Raw genomic sequence first — 19,898 nt, forward strand, 5'->3', positions numbered from 1 at the left:
AAAAAAAAAATTCCTTTAGTGACCCTTTAGGTTATTTTGAAGGGACAGCAAATTTACACTGTTATTAGACATGTGCACACTGAAATATTTTGTTTTCGGAATTTTGTTTTCGTCCGAAAAATAACATTTAGTTACTACCGAAATTTGTTTTTATTCCTCTCTCCGTATTTATTTCCTCTCTATGTAGACAAGTCTTGGACTAATAGAGTTAAAGGAGTTGTAAGGAAAAAAATATATATTTTTTTTAGATAAAATGTTATACTTACCTCCACTGTGTGCAGCTGTTGCGGGCGCACTCCCGTATGCCTGCCGCTGTATCACTCGGCCCCGCCCCCGGCACGCTGAGTCATTGGATGCGGTTGACAGCAGCGCCAGCCAATGGATGCGCTGCTCTCAATCCATTCACTGCAGCCAATCGGCCGGGCTTTCAAAGGGTCAGGTAAGTAAAACGGGGGCTCTGTGGGGGCCAGCATCATCTGATTTTTTTTTACCTTAAAGGGTCACTAAAGGAATTTTTTTTTTTAGCTGAAATGATTGTTTACAGGGCATAGAGACATAATAGTTAACTGATTCCTTTTAAAAATGATTAAAAAATAGATAAAAAAACAATCATATAATGTGCCTGCAGTGTAGTTTCGTTTTTGCTGTTGTTTCCTGGTTCTCTGATGTACAGAGAGCCACTAGAGGGCAGTCAGCCAATAGAGAGCAGTGATACTTTGTCTAAAACTCCTCAGCACCAATCCAGTTTCGTTTTACACACAATAATCACATTAGTGACCACCGTGAGAAATCTCCCAGCACTGTGGTTATCAGGAAACAGGCAACCAGGAAGTGTCCAGAACAGAGAGGATTTACAGCAACATTAAAAGCAAAAACGAACAATGAGGACATGAAACCAGGACTGCAGTAAGGTAAAGGAAGCTATTTAGCTAAAAAAAAAAATTCCTTTAGTGACCCTTTAAAGAGGATGTCCGCTGAAAAAAAAATATTAAACGCCAGCAGCTACAAATACTGCAGCTGCTGACTTTTAATATTAGGACACTAACCTGTCCTGGAGTCCAGCACCGTCCGCAGCAGAGGACAAGCGATCGCTCATCACTCTGCTGCTCCCCCGCCATGCTTGGTGAGGGAACCAGGAAGTGAAGCTCTCCGGCTTCACTGCCCGGTTCCCTACGGTGCTTGCGCGAGTTGCGCTGCGCCTGCTGATCAAGCCAAGTGTTCCCAGCACACAACGGGGGGGCGGGAGGTGACGTAATGCCCGCAGTCTGCCCGAGACTGTGTGGCCGGGAGTGGGTGCAAATACCTGTCTTTGGAGTCCCACCCTACTTTACCTTTTTTGAAACCTATCCACATGCCAGTTAAAAAGTAGCTCAGTAATGAATAGCAAAAAATGCCCTGGTCATGAAGGGGGTAAAATTTTCTGGAGGTCAAGTAGCTAAACATTTCTAAACTTAACTCGTGTGCTAGAGAAATTCTGCCATGGCAGCCATGGTTGTGCAGTGCCATTGATGTAAATGACGTGTGAACAATTCATGTATGTGTCTGAGGGTCGGAGGACTCCCCTACACCTTATACATAAGGCTGTCTATGGCATAACGTGAAACAGACCACGCTCTCCTTTAAGGCCTCTTGCACACGATACTCCTGTTTGAGCATCTACATTTTCAGACTCTTTATTTCAGTATATATTTGCGTGTATTTTAGCGCATATGCGTTTGCGCAATTTCACGCAAATGCACGAAACAGAATTGCACAATAAGTAAATAGACATTTGCGCACATTTGTGTGCGCAATTGTGCGTATTTGCATGCATGAGGCATAAAATTACTGACCAAAAATGCAGATTTTTCTTCTTTTTTTTTGTTTTGCTGAAGAATGCACAGCGCTTGTTTATGTACCTGTGTGCATAGGTACATTACAATTAATGGGCTGTATTTTAACTCAGCAAAAAAAAAAGCTGCACTGATCTTTTTCAAGCTGCAGTGTGCAAGAGGCCTAAAACACGGGACCTCTCTATATCAAGCACCAACAGGCCCTTGAAAATTCTCACCAATTTAGCTGCTATGACTTGCAAGTTTCTAGGCGAGCCCTTTGATATATTTCTCACTGCAGTATGACTTTGGCTCCTACCAACAAAAAAATGATGTTTTTGCATGTTCTAATGAGGCTTTCCTCTAAGTACAGTGCATCTGGAAAACATTCACAGCCTTTCACCTTTTCCATATTTTGTTATGTTACAGCTTTTTCCAAAATGAATTCAATTGATTATTTTCCATGAGATTCTACAAACAATTCCCTATAATGACAACGTGAAAGAAGTTTGAAATCTTTGCAAATTTATTATGAATAAAAAGCAAAAAAAAAAAATCCCATGTACATAAGTATCACAGACTTTGCTCAATACTTTGTTGAAGCTCCTTTGGCACCAATTACAGCCTCAAGTCTATTGAGTATGATGCTACAAGCTTGGCACACCTATTTTTGGGCAGTTTCTCCCATTCTTCTTTGCAGGACCTCTCAAGCGCCATCAGGTGTGTCGGTACACAGACATTTTCAGATCTCTCCAGAGATGTTTAATAGGGTTCAAGTCTGGCCTCTGGCTGGGCCACTCAAGGACATTCACAGAGTTGTCCCGTAGCCACTCCTTTGTTATCTTGGATGTGTGCTTAGGGTTGTTGTCCTGTTGGAAGATGAACCTTCATCCCAGTCTGAGGTCCAGACCATGTTTTTACCAAGGATGTCTCTGTACATTGCTGTATTCATCTTTCACTCGATCCTGTTCCTGCCACTGAAAACATCCCCATAGCATGATGTTGCCACTACCATGCTTCACTGTAGGGATGGTATTGGCCAGGTGATGAGCGGTGCCTGGTTTACTCCAGACGTGACGCTTGCCATTCAGGCCAAAGAGTTCAATCTTTGTTTTATCAGGTCAGAGAATTTTGCTTCTCATGGTCTGAGAGTCTGTCAGGTGCCTTTTGGCAAACTCCAGGCGGCTGTTATGTGCCTTTTACTAAGGAGTGGCTTCTGTCTGGCCAATCTACCATACAGGGCTGATTGGTGGAGTGCTGCAGAGATGGTTGTTCTTCTGGAAGGTTCTCCTCTCTCCACAGAGAAATGCTGGAGCTCTCTCTGAGTGATCACCGGGTTCTTGGTTACCCCCCTAAGGCCCTTCTCCCCCGATCACTCAGTTTGGACAGGCAACCCACTCTAGGAAGAGTCCTGGTGGTTCCAAACTTCTTCCATTTACGGATGATGGAGGCCACTGTGCTCATTGACACCTTCAATGCTGAAGAAAATGTTCTGTACCCTTCCCCAGATCTGTGCCTCCATACAATCCTGTCCCTGAGGTCTACAGACAATTCCTTGGCCTTCATGGCTTGGTTTGTGCTCTGACATGCACTGTTAACTGTGGGGCCTTCTATAGACAGGTGTGTGCCTTTCCAAATCATGTCCAATCAACTGAATTTACCACAGGTGGACTCTAATAAAGTTGTAGAAACATCTCAAGGATGATCAGTGGAAATAGGATGAACCTGAACTCAATTTTGGGTGTCATGGCAAAAGCTGGGAACACTTAAAGCGGGGGTTCACCCAAAAAACAAATTTTTAACATTAGATTGAGGCTAATTGTGGGAAGCTCAATCCGGTGTTTTTTTTTTTTAAATCAATGCAGTACTTACCGTTTTAAAGATAGATGTTCTCCGCCGCATCCGGGTATGGTCTGCGGGACTGGGCGTTCCTATTTGATTGACAGCCTTCCGACCGTCGCATACAGCGCGTCACGAGTTGCCGAAAGTAGCCGAACGTCGGTGCGCAGGCGCCGTATAGAGCCACACCAACGTTCGGCTTCTTTCGGCAACTGGTGACGCGCTGTATGCGACGGTCGGAAGGCTGTCAATCAAATAGGAACGCCCAGTCCCGAAGACCATACCCGGAAGCCGTGGAGAACATCTCTCTCTAAAAAAGTACTGCATTGATTTAAAAAAAAACACCCGATTGTGCTTCCCACAATTAGCCTCAATCTAATGTAAAAAAAAAAAAATTCGGGTGAACCCCCGCTTTAACACATGTACATGTGATTTTTTTTCTTTTTTCCATTTTTTATTTATTAATACATTTGCAAACATGTCAAATAAACTTCATTCACATTGTCATTATGGAGCATTGTTTTTTGAATTTTGAGGAACATAATGAATTGAATTGATTTTGGAATAAGGCTGTAACATAACAAAATGTGGAAAAAGTGAAGTGCTGTGAATACTTTCCAGATGCACTGTATCCATCTCATAAACCTGATCTCTAATTACAATCATCCTATATGTTTACCACAGGTGTTTGAGCTTCCATTCCTAAAGCAGGTAACTATGAAAAGACATAAAATGCATTGGATGCATTCAGCAGGGCTTTGCTGTATGGACAAGCCCTGTTCATGTTAACAGACGGGTTCAATCAGGAGCTCAGCTTGTTACAGCCATCGGACAAGTTACTGGGTCATGTAAGGTTCTGATAAATGAAAAATGAATTTGAGTTTGCTCCGAAAAGCAGAAATAACTGGCCTAAAAACTGACCTAGCTAGACAAGTGACAGTCACCGGTGACATTTCTTGGTTGGAAATAACAATCAGGGGAAGGCGGCGTGTGCTGTATAGAGAATTCCTATCTTCTCAGTGATGATATACAGAGAGAAATGTTCACTGACATACGCTGAGGACATTAGGCTATGCTATGCATAATGGAGTTGTTCATAAATGTAATGCTAATAAACTATACAATGCGATGTTCATGATAATAGCTTAGTTCCTATGATGGTTATGATACTCAAAGCTCAACTTACACTCTTGGGTTAAATAAGGTACAGCGCCTTGAAAAAGTATTCATACCCCTTGAAATTTTCCAAATTTTGTCATGTTACAACCAAAAAACGTAAATGTATTTTATTGGGATTTTATGTGATAGACCAACACAAAGTGGCACATAATTGTGAAGTGGAAGGAAAATGATAAATGGTTTTATTTTTTTTTTACAAATAAATATCTGAAAAGTGTGGCGTGCATTTGTATTCAGCCCCCCTTTACTCTGATACCCCTAACTATAATCGAGTGGAACCAATTGCCTTCAGAAGTCATCTAATTAGTAAATACAGTCTGTGTGTAATTTAATCTCAGTATAAATACAGCTGTTCTGTGAAGCCCTCAGAGGTGTGTTAGAGAACCTTAGTAAACAAACAGCATCATGAAGGCCCCAAGGAACACACCAGACAGGTCAGGGATAAAGTTGTGGAGAAGTTTAAAGCAGGGTTGGTTATAAAAAAAAATATCCCAAGCTTTGAACATCCCACAGAGCACTGTTCAATCCATCATCAGAACGTGGAAAGAGTATGGTACAACTGAAAACCTACCAAGACATGGCCGTCCACCTAAACTGACAGGCCGGGCAAGGAGAGCATTAATCAGAGTATCAGCCAAGAGGCCCATGGTAACTCTGGGGGAGCTGCAGAGATACACAGCTCAGGAGTGGATCTCTGTGTAGGCTCCATACACATCTACATTCAGAGCATGTGTGTCTCTGTGTGTGGTGCTTTACAGAACCCCCGGGGCATAATCGTACAGGGCGGCTGTGAACTGCGAGTCCTGGAACAGTGATTACGCAGACTCTGCATGCTGTACAGCCCCTTTACTGCCATGTGCAAGAAGAATTAGAAAGCAGCCACAACCTGAATAGAAAAGCCTGTGTCCTGCTAACATGCTGTAGAGAAGGACCTTTGACCCCTGCTGAGTCAATGCTAGAGCTCTCCAATCATCAGGAAGCATGAGCATTGCTGATTGCAGAGTTATAGATCTAAATCAGCAAGGGTGTGCTGGACCTCTATGGAGAGAAGACTGATTCCACACATAACACAAAGGTCCTTCTTTTCAGAATGCTGGCAGGACACAGGCTTCTCTACTTAAAGCGGTCGTTCACCCTAAAAACTACATTTTCTTATTCCACTGCCCCCCCACATTACAATCCGATTAAGGCGTTCCTCACATGTGTGTGATTGACATTTTGCCCAAAAACGAGCTCCCCCCGTCGCGTAAGCCGCGCCACGATTGGCGAAAGGAGCCGAACGGCGATGCACATGCGCAGTATAGCGCCGATTTGCCGTTCGGCTCCTTTCGCCAACCGTGACGCGGCTTACGCGACGGGGGGAGCTCGTTTTTGGGCAAAATGTCAATCACACACATGTGAGGAACGCCCACTCCCGCGGGACTCGCAACCCGGATGCACGGGTGAAGATGCTGTACTAAGGTATGTACAGCATGAAAAAAATAATAAGAGCCTTAATCGGATTGTAATGTGGGGGGGCAGTGGAATAAGAAAATGTAGTTTTTAGGGTGAACCACCCCTTTAAAGAGGAAGTAAAGCCTCAAAAAAAAAAAAAAACCTGCAAGACAAAGACATGCTAGATCATTACTCACCTCCGATCGAAGCCCCCGCAGCCATCCTCGTACACCGCTCGGGCGGCCGACATCTTTTCCGGGGGTTACGGCTCCGGTGCTGTAATTGGGAGCCACCAGTCACGGCACGGGCTCCTTTAGGAACGGCTAAAGTGCGCCTGCGCATGCGCCGTAGACATCGGTGCCTGTCATTTCTGTAAATATCTCCTAAACCGTGGAGGTTTAGGAGATATTTGTTGCACCTTTGTCTAGCCGACTTAAACTGAAAGTTCAGTTTGACTCTCAATAGGCAGCTTTTCAGTTTTGCACATCATTCTCTCTTCAATGGCCTTTGCATGAACATCAATTTGTCTGAGAGTGTGCTTCTCCAAAACTATAATGGTTTCTGCACACAGATTTATTTCATAGGCACAAAATGTTCTTGAAGTCCATGGATCAATGGATGAGCTGTCCTGGGTCCCCTCGGATGATACCGGTCCGATCCATGTCTGACAGACGCCAGTTACATGCTCTGGCTAAGGATCTGCCGATCGGAGGAGAATCCACAGCATCTAATCAGAGCAGACACAGCGCAGTTCAACCCGCCCCACTAGTCCAGTCCGGGCCTTGACGCGTGGCCCAGCTGACCCAGCATCTACTCTGGGACTGATTGCACCCAAGTCGATCCATCAATCGACTTGGGTATACCCAGCATGTCATATTTTTAGCAATCAATTAATGCCACCAGCAGTAATCACTGTGTTCTCCTGGCAGGGATGGCTGCCCTCACACCCCCACCTCTCAACGGGAGAACATAAATGCTCCGCAGGAGGGATTCCCTTATTAATACTGACTGTTTTGATGGGCGAATTAACCACTTAGGCAGCTAAAGGACCTGGCCAGTTTTTGCGATTCAGCACTGCGTCGATTTAACTGACAATTGCGTGGTCGTGCGACGTGGCTCCCAAACAAAATTGGCGTCCTTTTTTCCCCACAAGTAGAGCTTTCTTTTGGTGGTATTTGATCACCTCTGTGGTTTTTATTCTTTGCGCTATAAACAAAAATAGAGCGCCAATTTTAAAAAAAAATCAATATTTTTTACTTTTTGCTCTAATAAATATCCCCAAAAATATATAAAAAAACAATTTTTCCTCAGTTTAGGCCGATACGTATTCTTCTACATATTTTTGTAAAAAAAATATCGCAATAAGCGTTTATCGATTGGTTTGCGCAAAATTTATAGCATTTACAAAATAGAGGATAGTTTTATTGCATTTTTATCTTTTTTTTTTTTTTTACTACCAACGGCGGCGATCAGTGTTTTTTTTTCGTGACTGCGACATTATGGCGGACACTTCGGACAATTTTGACACATTTTTGGGACCATTGTCATTTTCACAGCAAAAAATTCATTTAAAATGCATTGTTTATTGTGAAAATGACAATTGCAGTTTGGGAGTTAACCACAGGGGGTGCTGAAGGGGTTAAGTGTGACCTCATTTGTGTTTCTAACTGTAGGGGGGTGTGGCTGTAGGTGTGACATCATTGATTGTGTTTCCCTATAAAAGGGATCACACGATCAATGACGGCGCCACAGTGAAGAACAGGGAAGCTGTGTTCACACACAGCTCTCCCCGTTCTTCAGCTCCGGGGACCCGTCGCGGGACTCCAGCGGCCATCGGGTCCACGTGTCCCGCGTTTACGGTCACGGAGCTTCGGACCGGGTCGCGGGCGCGCGCCCGCGACCCACGGCTGGGCACTTGAAGAGGACGTACCTGTACGCGCTTGTGCCCAGCCGTGCCATTCTGCTGACGTATATGTGCAGGAGGTGGTCCTTAAGCGGTTAATCGATTTTCTTTCCTGCATCCATTTCATAATCTTTGGCCTGCTTACGTGTGCTCAGGCCTAGGGGGGCAGAGAAGGAGTGAGGACAATTGTACTCAGGCATTGTACAAGGGAACCATGCCTAGAATGAGTACATTCTTTCAGGTGGGCCAGGACACAGTATACTGAACCGTGGTGAACTCGAGCGCGGTATGGAACGATCAAACTAGTCAAACCTTTGGAGGTCAGATGTGCTCGGGCATGGGACATTCACCCCGGTGTGACTACACCCTTTTTCCACACTTGTAAACAAGAAATACTTTACAGAGGAACTGCAGTCTGCTCACATAATTTAGAATAAAAACATCTTTGCCATTCTGAAGCTTCCCTCCAGCCACTTTGCATATTTTATATATACTGCGATTCTGTACTTGCTAAACATGCTGCAGAAATCTCCCTCCACTAAGTCTGGCTGCAACCATTTTAACTGTGGGCAACTGGAGCTGCTGCCTGTTCACTTCCTGGATTTACACACAGAGGCACGCCTCCAGCCCTGCAGCTCTCATTGGCCCTCTTTTGACTCATCTTCCACTCCATTCCTGGCAAACTCTCACGAGAATGAGAACAAGAGCTGTGCATGATGTCATAAGCCTAGGCTTTTTACCAGACAAGAAACAGGAAGTGGGCTGTATAAAGAATTTACTGGCAGAAAAAAAATGTTTTACTATCCAAAAGGTAAAACAACAAGGGCAGAAGATTTAATAGATGGAAAGTTGAAAAAATGACTGGAGTTCTGGTTTAACCACTTCAGCCCCGGAAGGATTTGCCCCCTTAATGACCAGGCCATTTTTTTTTCGATACGGCACTGCGTCGCTTTAACTGACAATTGCGCGGTTGTGTGACGCTGTACCCAAACAAAATTGGCGTCCTTTTTTTTCCCACAAATAGAGATTTCTTTTGGTGGTATTTGATCACCTCTGCAGTTTTCTATTTTTAGCGCTATAAACAAAAAAAGGCCAACAATTCTTAAAAAAAAAAAAAACAATGTTTTACTTTTTGCCCTAATACATATCCCAAATAAAAAAAATGTAAACAAATTTCTTCATCGGTTTAGGCCAAATGTATCCTTCTATATATTTTTGATAAAAAAAAATTTGCAATAAGTATATGTTGACTGGTTTGCGCAAAAGTTAAAGGCCCGGATTCACAGAGAGCGGCGCACATTTATGCCGCCGTAGCGTATCTCCTGTACGCTACGCCGACGCAGCGCAGAGAGGCAAGCACTGAATTCACAAAGCCAGTGCTGCCAAAACGGCGCTGGGTTTCCTAGGCGTAAGCCGGCGTAGGTGGAAGTGGGCGTGAGCCATGCAAATGAGGCGTGACCCCATGCAAATGATGGGCCAAGCGCCAGACAGATACGTATAATGAACGGCGCATGCGCCGTCCCGTGGACGCATCCCACTGCGCATGCTCAGAATCACGTCGGAACTACTCCCTAAGATACGCCGGATCACTGCCTACGGCGTGAACGTAACCTACGCCTAGTCATATTCACGTCCTACGTAAAATACGTCGGCTTGTGTTCCCTGGTGCAGCCATTTGCATGGATGCTGCTGAGTTACACCTCCTTTATGGGGCATAACTTTACGCCGGACGTATGACTTTACGCGCACTGCATCGGGCGCACGTACGTTCGTGAATCGCCGTATCTCACTCATTTGCATATGTGAATAGAGAATCAATGGGAGCACCAAATGCGTCCAGCGTAAATATGCACCCACTCTACGCCGGCGTAGGCAAGTTACGTCGGTCGGATGAAGCCTGTTTTTAGGCGTATCTTAGTTTGTGGGCCCGGCGCATAGATACGACGGTGCATATTTGCGGCGTATCTCGAGATACGTCGGCGCAAGTGCTTTGTGAATCCGGGCCATAGTGTCTACAAAATAAGGAATAGATAAGCATTTTTATTATATATTTTTTTTACTAGTAATGGCGGTGATCAGTGATTTTTAGCAGTACTGCGACATTGCGGCAGACAGATCAGACACTTTTGACACTTTTTTTAGTGAGTTAAAAATAGCCACTGATTACTGTATAAATGTCACTGGCAGGGAAGCAGTTAACACTAGGGGGCGATTAAGGGGTTAACTATGTTCCCTCATGTGTGTTCTAACTGTAGGGGGGATGGGTTACCTAGGACACGACAGAGATCGCTATTCCCGATGACTGGGAACAGAAGATCTCTGACCTGTCACTAGGCAGAACGAGGAATATACTTGTTTACATAGGCAGTTCCCAGTTCTGCCTCTATGCACAGCGGTTGTGGGTCACCACCGGTAGACATCGCACGTGCGCCTGCTAGCATCCCTTCACAGACCGACTTACTCTTACGACGGTTTGCACAGGAGAGCCGACCTGCCGCCGTATAATGACGGCGGCTGGTCGTCAAGAGGTTAAACAGCATTTCATGCATCTACTATATACATGCGCTACTTTGATGTGGAAAATACCGCTTTCCAAAAGATTGTACGATAATCTCATCCTTAGTACAGAGCTTTCTAGAGCCGATCACGACAGTTCATCCGATATTATCCGATCGGACAAGCACAATTTTTTTCCCGCATGATACCAGATCGTATGATTTTCCTTTAACCAGTACAGTTGTCGTTCAAAAATGCAACACAAATACAATGGAACCTTGGCTTATGAGTAACGCGGTTAACAAGCATTTTGAATAACGAGCAAGTGTTGTCTTGCAATACGAGCAGAATTCAAGCTAATGGGGTGTGCAGTACCGCACTTGGCCAGAGGTGCGGGGGCGCCGCTGACACTCGGAATGGTTCAGAGCCGTTCGGAAATACTTGGAATCACTCGAAAATACTTGGAAACACTCTGTTCCCGTGTGTTTCCGAGCCTTTCCGAGGGTTTTCGAGATCAGTCGAGCTGCCCCCAAGTATTTCCGAGGCTCTCCGGCGCCCCCCCCCCACCTCTGGCCACATGCGGTATTGCATGCAATAGAAGTCAATGCGAAACAAATTATCTTCGTTTCCATTGACTTCTATGGGGAAACTTGCTTTGATATGCGAGTGTATTGGATTACAAGCATTCTCCTGGAACTGATTATGCTCGTAATCCAAGGATCCACTGGTACACTACAACACATTACATCACTTCCCAATTGTTATTCTGTCGAGTAGAACTTTTCGTAACTTTAGTAAACTCGTTTTCAATATGAAGACTAGCATGCAAAAAAAAGACGAGCATCCGGCTGATAATCTCATTGTGTGTACTGGGAATAAGTCACAACATAAAGCAATAATTCCCAAGTTGGGATAATGTCAGAGTGGCTGTCCACCAGCTGAAGCTTAGTAAAAGTTGGGTAACGCAGCAGGACAATAACCACTTCAATACCGGGCACTCCCCCTCCCCCTTCCTGCCCAGGCCATTTTTCAGCTTTCAGCGCTGTTGCACTTTGAATAACAATTGCGCAGTCATGCAACACTGTACCCAAACTAAATATTTATAATTTTCTTCTCACCAATAGAGCTTTCTTTTGGTGTTATTTGATCACCACTGCGGTTTTAATTTTTTGCGCTGTAAACAAAAAAAGACAATTCAAAAAAAATGTACTGATGGGCACTGATAGGTGGCACTGGATAGGCAGCACTGATGTGGAGCTACTGACTGGCACAACTGAGTGGCATCTGAAGGGCACTGACAGGCATTACTGATGGGGCACTGTTGTGGGCACTGGCAGGTGTTTATTATGGGGGACTGGCTGGCTGGTGGTTGGCAATTATTGGTAGCTTATTGGCACATCTGATTGGGAAGCACTGATAATAAATGTGCTGATTATCAGCACAGACCCCCCCTCCCCCTCTGACAGGGAGAGCCACCGATCGGCTCTCCCTGTCAGCATGAACCGAGGAAAGCCGTTTACCGGCACTTCCTGGTTCACGCGATGTTGAGCTGTGATTGGCCACAGCTGATCACGTGGTAAGAAGCCTCTGTCAGAAGCTCCATACCACGATTTGAAGTTGCTGTGTATCAAACTGACACATAGCACCTCCAATTGCCGTGCTGCCCCCGCGGGCGAGAACCGGCTTGTTATCCTGATGACATCATATGACGGCTGATCGGGATAACTAAACTACTTTGCCGCCGTCATATTGCTATATGGCGGGCGGCAAGTAGTTAAGCATTAATGTAAATCCAGTACAGACTGGCTTGAGAAAAATAAAATGCACATTTTAGAGAGGCCCAGTCTGAGCCCAGACCTTAACCCCATAGAGATGCTGTGGAATGTTCTCAAGAGAGCCCTTCCCACCAGACATCCTACACATGTGTCTGAGCTGAAGCAGTTTTGTAAAGAGGAATGGTCAGAAATTCCTCCTGAACGTTGTGCACGTCTGATAGAGAGATACTGAAAGGAAGTGCTTGAAGTCATTGCTGCCAATGAAGGTTCAACCAGCCATTAACTTTATAAGCAGTGAGTCAGGTGAATAGTCATGAGACAATCACTAGGCCTACATACCATATAGTAAGGTCACTACTTAGGTTCACAATGTACAACATTACAACAGAAAGTCATACTGCTGTATGAGAGGCTCACAAAGTTAATTCCAACTATGAAGTTAAAGTAATACTAAACACACACACACACTGTTTAATTATCATTGTCCCTTCTATATATGGATATATGGTATATGGATGACAGAACTGTAATTAATTGTGCTAATAGTAAAAAATATCTAAGTACCTTTTTCCCTAATCGATATACAGCTGTCACATGACCCAGCTCTCTCCCAGCCTGTCTGCAGGGGAACATAAACAGGAGGAGCTTCTAGTCACATGTTCAAAATAACAAAAACAGCCTTTGGAATACAGAGTAAAAATAAATAAAGTGGAGTTCCACCCAAAAAATGGAACTTCCACTTTAAGTGACCCCCTGACATGTCACATTTTGCATGTAATTTTTATGGGGGGGAGCGTGTACCCTGTTTTTAGGAGGGAGATCCAGCTCCCACTTCCTCCCGGGGCACCATGGCGCAGGAAGGAAGACCACCTCTCCCCACTCCCTCCCTGAAATTTTCTGGGACGTCACAGGTGCCGGCGCCGTGGAGAGGAGGAGGAGAGGAGCGAGGCTTTGTGCGCCCGCAACCCTGGACCGTGGGACAGGTGAGTGTCTGATTATTAAAAGTCAGCAGCTACAAGTACTGTAACTGCTGACTTTTAGGCCTCATGCACACGTTTTTGGACATTTTTTTTACAGCTGCCGTTTTTGGCTTCAGACGTTTCTTTCTACAGCCAATAACCTCCCCATCATGTTATCCTATGTGTCCATGCACATATAGACTGATAGCCAATGTTTTGGGCTGGGGCTTTTTTAGGCTGTAAAAAAAACGCCAAAACTATTGGGTTCTGAGAAGAGTTTTCCAGCTTTAAAAATGCTCTAATGTAGAAAAACGCCAATAAACGTAGATAAATGCTCAAAATGCGGCTCACCAGTGTTTTTTAACATTTTTGAACCAATTGATAAAGAAAATGCTGAAAAATGCTGAAAACCGCTAAAAAAAACGCAAGAAACCGACATTGCAAAAACTTTGAAAAACTCACTGCAAAGCTACTGCCATTTTTAAAATGTTTTTAAGACGTCCAGTGTGCATGAGGCCTTAATATTAGGACACTTACCTGTCCAGGAAGCCAGCGATATCGGCACACCGCCGGACCATTTTCAGCGGACATGTCCCCTCGGAGATTTCTGTCTGATGGTTGTACACACCATCAGACAGAAATCCGCGCGGACAGACAGCGCGGTGACGTGGCCGCGCCGTCACCATGACGATGACACGGCGACGTGCGTGACCCTGGAAGGTAAATACTTCCACGCATGCGTCGAATCACTTCGACGCATGCGAGGGATGGCGGCCGATCGGACATGTCTGGTGAGTCTGTACAGACGACCGGACATGTCCGACGGACAGGTTTCTTAGCATGCTAAGAAATTTTTGTCGGCTGGACAAATGTCCGCCGGAAACCAGTCCGATAGGCAGTACACACGACCAAACTTGTCTGCTGAAACTGGTCCGTGGACAAGTATCAGCGGACAGATCCGGTCGTGTATATGGGGCCTCAGATGTGGGGATGGGTACCTGTCAGTGGCGGCTGGTGGTTAAAATTCTGGCAAACAGAACTGGCCCCCTTACTTGATCTATCAATTGATTACAGCGGCGATCCTCTCACACTAAATCCACCCCCCGCGCGATCAGCGGCTTTACCTTAATCTGCGGTAGAGGTGCGAGGAGGAGAACGAGGTGGCAGTGCACTGCTGAATCCAGGGTAGGCTGCTGCCAGGACCGATGCTTCTCCTCCAGGACGAACATGAGGCAGGTCCTGAGACCTGTCCTAAGACTCCCGGCCAATCGGGTCTCAGGAGCCGCTTCCTGATTGGCCAGGAGGAGAAGCAGGAAGACATTATAGTGAATATTAATTCGCTAATGTCACACAAGTGGCAAAAAAACATGGGAATCAATCTCACCTTCACTGAGATCCCTTCATTGGTTGCCGGTAAAAGACAGAATCTCCTTCAAGGCACTCTGTCTAACGCATAAGTGTATTCAAGGAAACGCCCCTCAATATCTATGCGAAAAAATAAAAGCTCATAACCCCAATCGTATTCTGCGATCCACCAATCAAAACCTTGTCCAGATACCCAAAGCCAGAAATCAAAGGTTTGCAGTCCAGGGACGACGACTGTGGAATGCTCTACCAACCACCATCCGTTTGGAGGTGGACCACTTGGCCTTCAGGAGAAAGATTAAAACCCATCTCTTTTGAGGTCAAAGGGTTTTACTCACTGAATGGATACAGCACCCAGAGGCGATTCAGTTTGCATGTTGTTGCGCTATATACGTTTTTCACTCACTCACTCACTCACAAGTGGGTGGGCACCCTGGAGGAACAGGTACAGGAACAGGAATAGGAGCAGGTACAGGAACAGGTACAGAAGCAGGTACAAGAACAGGTACAGGAGCAGGTACAGGAGCAGGAACAGGTAAAGGAAAATGAGCAGGGACAGAAACAGGTACAGGAGCAGGGTAGAGGAACAGGCGCAGGTACAGGTATAGGAACAGGTACTTCTCTGGGGTAGGATCACGTTTTGGGCTCCACAGATTTTAATGGAATCTGAGAAGGGTGCATCACATGCATATTTACATCTAGCAGGCAGTCTTCTCGGCAGTAACCTGTTCTCCAATGGCCCAAAAACTTACTGTAAAACGTGCATAGAAAAGTGTGACATCTGCACAGTAAAAATAAGTTACCTCCAATGAAGTGTGCCCCCATCTCAGGTAGTGCAGTGCCTGTTAAATGTTTTACTTTTATTCATTCTACAGACCCGTTGATGCCAACTGTCTGGCTCTGAGATTTATAGTACTGGCTATATTATAGCTATCATAGAAAGTCGCTCACTCACCACCTCCTCCATTCAGAAAAAAAGCTTTGTATCCTTTTCATAGAATTGAAGGCATTCTGTGAATAGAGGAGGTGTGAAGGGCATGCAAACGGTTGAAATGTATCTATTTCTGGTTAGGCAAGACTTTTTAAAGTGTAATTAAACCCAAAACCAGAAATGTCATGTTGCAGTTTGCCAATCATTAGATGTGGTGGTTGCATCAGTTTCTTTTTTAGGCTTCTTTTCTCTCTGTTTTCACCTGGTGATCTGGCCAGTAACACACCTCCTGTATTATACTGCCCCCCACTCTGGATGAAGGAGCACAGTGGCACCTTTCAACAGTAGCAGTGTCAGTCTGGGAGGAGGAGTAGTGTTAAATGTATTAAATGATTTAGATACACTAACAAATTTAAGACATTTTCCAGCTCACACTTTATAATCACTTACAGAAAGAAGTTTTGTTCCTTTTGGGATAAAGATTTTGCATGAATAAATAAAAGCTGATCATTTTAATCACCCCCTGCCAGAGGTAAGCGGTTTGTATCATCCATGTAAACTGATATATTCTGCTGGAGAGTTACTGGCCGGATCACCAGATAAAAATAGAAGAAAAAGAACTTAAAGGGTCACTAAAGGAAAAAAAAGTTTTTGCTGAAATGACTGTTTACAGGGTATAGAGACATAAACGTTAACTGATTCCTTTTAAAAATGATTAAAAATAGATTAAATTCAATCATATAACGTGCCTACAGTTTCACTTTCGGTTTTAAACTGGTTTCATGTTTATGTGAAGTAAAGAGACCCACAGAACAAAAACAAACAAATCCAGGGCAGTGTTTTGTTTTTAAAATTAATCTGATTGGTTCTGAGGAGTTTTAAACACACAGCTTAGACCACAGTGAAAAGCTCCCATGAGTTTTTTCATAAGGAGCCAGACAAGCAGGAAGTGTGGAGATCACAGCAGAATTACAGCTACTTCAAAGCAAAAACGAACAATAAGGACATGAAACCAGGACTGCAGTAAGGTAAAGGAAGCTATTTAGCTAAAAAATTCCTTTAGTGATCCTTTAAAGAGAAGTTTCAGTTGTTTTTGTGTTTATTAAAGGTGTAGCTGCTGCCTTTTAATAAACACTCCCTCACCTGTCCCAGGATCCAGCAAAGTGGTCGATTCTCTCCCTCCTCTCTTGCCGGCATCTCAACTGTGGGCAGCTTGCTGCTTCCTAGCCGGCAGCCCACTGTGCATGCGTGAGTCGCACTGCGCCAGCTGAATGATGGGTAGTCTCCTGGGACATGTGATGTGTCCCAGAAGACTGCAGGGAGGGAGGGGAGAACTTCTAGGTGATCTGACTGGAAGTGGGAGTGGGTACCTGTCAAACCTAGGTACCCGCCCCCCCAAAAAAATTACATGCCATGTCAAATGTGGCAGGGGATTGTGAGGGGGAATTAGTGCTTAAAGCGGAACTTCCCCTTTTGGGTGGAGCTCTGCTTTAAAAAAAGAAAACTAATGCAGACATGTAAGAATTAGCTGCTGACTTTTAATAGTAGGACACTTACCTGTTGTGGAATGCAGCGTTGTCGGCCCCCCAGCTGATGTTTCCATCGGCTCTCTGGTGCTGCTGCCACCATAGCCTGTAAGGCTGCATTCACACCTGAGCGTTTTGTCGCCTGAAGCGCGACACTCAAAAACGCTAGAGGGGAAAAAATACATTACTGTCTATGGAGATGGTTCACATCTCCACTCCAAAACGCCTGAAGCCGAACGCCTGAAGCTCAAACAAGTTCCGGACCCTTTTTTGTCGCGCGACTCGCGCGGTTTGGGCGTCTTAGAGCGTTTCTATTTCCCATAGAAAGTAATGGAAACGCTCGCTTCAAGCGACTAGCGCGACAACGAGCGTTTGGTCGCTTTAATCAATAGAACATTTTGCAGAAGATAAAAAAATCTACCAACATAGCAACAAGTGATGAAAAGATGATCATTTTTCCTATTGGCTAAAATAAAAAACATTGAAGTACAAAAACGTCGGACAACGCTGTATGCAAACGCGCAAATAAGCATGAATATGCGCGACCTACGCTCAGGTGTGAATGCAGCCTTAGGGAAACTGTCAGTGAAGAATTGCGGCTTCACAGCCAGTTCCCTACTGCGCATGCGCAAAGCGCGCTGTGCTTTCTGAATGGCCTGGCGGTGGGGGAAGGAAGATCTGTCCAAAGTGGGGACAGAAAAATGTATCCCCCCCCCCCCCGTGGAACTGTTTTAATGTGACTGTAACATTGGCCCGGATTCAGAGAGCAATTGCGCCTGCGTAACCATAGTTACGCAGTGCAATTGCTTGCTTGCGCCGGCGTTACGAATGCTCCTGATTCAGGAACATCGTAACGCCGACTGCAGCCTAAAATCTGCGTGGCATAAGGCTCTTATGCCACGCAGATTTTGGGCTGCATTCTAAATTGCATACTAACACCGATTCACAATGTTGCGCGAGCCCTGCGTACGCAAGTTACGGAGTTTCCGTACGGCGTCTTTAGCGTAAGGCTGCCCCTTCTAATAGTAGGGGCAGCCAATGCTAAAGTATACCCGCCGTTCACGCGTAGTGAAATTTGAATTTCATATAGTTTGCGTAAGTGATTCGTGAATGGCGCTGGACACCATTCACGTTCACTTTGAAGCAAATGACGTCCTTGCGACGTCATTTGCCGCAATGCACGTCGGGAAAGTTTTCCGACGGCGCATGCGCTTTACGATCGGCGCGGGAACGTGCCTAATTTAAATGATTCCCGCCCCCTGCGGGATCATTTAAATTGCGCGTGCTTACGCCGGGCAATTTTGCCGGCGCGCCCTCGCAATTTACGGAGCTACTGCTCCGTGAATCGAGGGCAGCTGCGCAAATTTGCGGGGGCGCAGGGCAAAATCGTTGCCCTGTGCCTCAGTAATTTATGCGCAATTCTTACTGAATCTGGGCCAATTGTTGATACTACAAACGTTGTATGGAATTGTTTGGCCAGATGAAGGGCTGTTGTTACCCGAAACTGTTGCCAATTTGTTATTATGATTTAGTGCATTTGCTTCAGTTAATAAATAAGAGATTTGTCATGCAACTTAAATGATTCAGGTGTGCTTTCTACCTTTGCTTATTTCTGTATAAATAGAGAGTAAATATATATATATATATTGGAGCCATGGCCCATAGAGGCCAATCGGGTGTAAGCGTTCAAATGCATCAACAAATACGATTGGTTGTTATGAGCGATCCCCTTTGTCTTGGCTCGGTTTTTCACAAATCGTACTCATTGGCTCAAGAAATAACGAGACAAGCATGACGACCCACAGGGGAATCCTCTATAGTCATTCTGGTCCTTACCAAGACATATTTCAATGGTCATGTCACCAAAACAATCCGTAAAACATCAACACTCCACGTCTACAGGGAACCGACCGCCAGGCAGGCGTTCACCGCGACACCGGATACAGGAGACAAGTTAAACATCAGACAGAACCTCATATTATGGATTCACATGAAGATCAATAAATCATTGTTCATTTAAATATATATTTATAAATGTATATAGACTATAAAATTGCTGTAATACACATCTATATATATTTTTTTAATAGCCCATCGGCATTCATATGACCAGCAATGATAGTCCAGGTCAGCCCCCCCAGTCTGTGGACTATATTAGGTGTCCCCCCCCATATGGGGAGCTGAGGTGCCCCATCCTCCATCCTAGCACCGACCATCGCAATGTGTGGGCTCCTCATGCAGTGGATGGTGCAGGGGGTGTGTACAGTATACGGCTCTATACAGGGGGGGCTCTCACCTGCTCACACTGGTCTGCTCCGGAGGTTCAGGGTCCCATCATCATCTTCATCATCCTCATCATCCTCCTCCCGTTGTCACTCACCGTCTCCCAGCTGCTCTACTGCACCGGGGCGCGCTTCCAGGAGCGAGGAGAACAACACAGGCGCGCCCCCGAGACCTGCAGCCAATCCGAGCGAGAATATTCCCGCCCCCGCCCACTTTCTCACCTTGGTGCCTTAGCAGCAGCGATGTGTGTGATGAGAGGAGGAAGATGTGCGACTCTCATATCTCTGTCATATCATGTATAACGTGTGTAATATATACAGGTCCTCACCTCATAATGAACAGGTGCACCCCCCCCCCAAAAAAAAAGCACACACAACAGAGCAAGACAGTACAGAGC

General features: G+C 45.2%; 1 protein-coding gene across 3 annotated transcripts in view; it reads right to left on the bottom strand.

The window, feature by feature from the left end:
• ELMOD1 (ELMO domain containing 1) overlaps positions 1 to 19,673 on the bottom strand; it is a 228,966-nt gene extending 209,293 nt beyond the window's left edge. For 2 of the 3 annotated variants that reach the window (XM_040340257.1, XM_040340255.1), the window contains exon 1: positions 19,515 to 19,672. The gene's annotated coding sequence lies outside the window, so the exon portion shown is untranslated. Of the gene's footprint in view, positions 1 to 19,514 lie in introns of all 3 variants that reach the window. The other variant, XM_040340256.1, reaches the window with a different exon arrangement.
• Between the last annotated feature and the right edge of the window lie 225 nt (positions 19,674 to 19,898).

Source organism: Rana temporaria, chromosome 2 (assembly GCF_905171775.1).
Source record: "Rana temporaria chromosome 2, aRanTem1.1, whole genome shotgun sequence".
NCBI classification, from domain to species: Eukaryota; Metazoa; Chordata; class Amphibia; order Anura; family Ranidae; genus Rana; species Rana temporaria.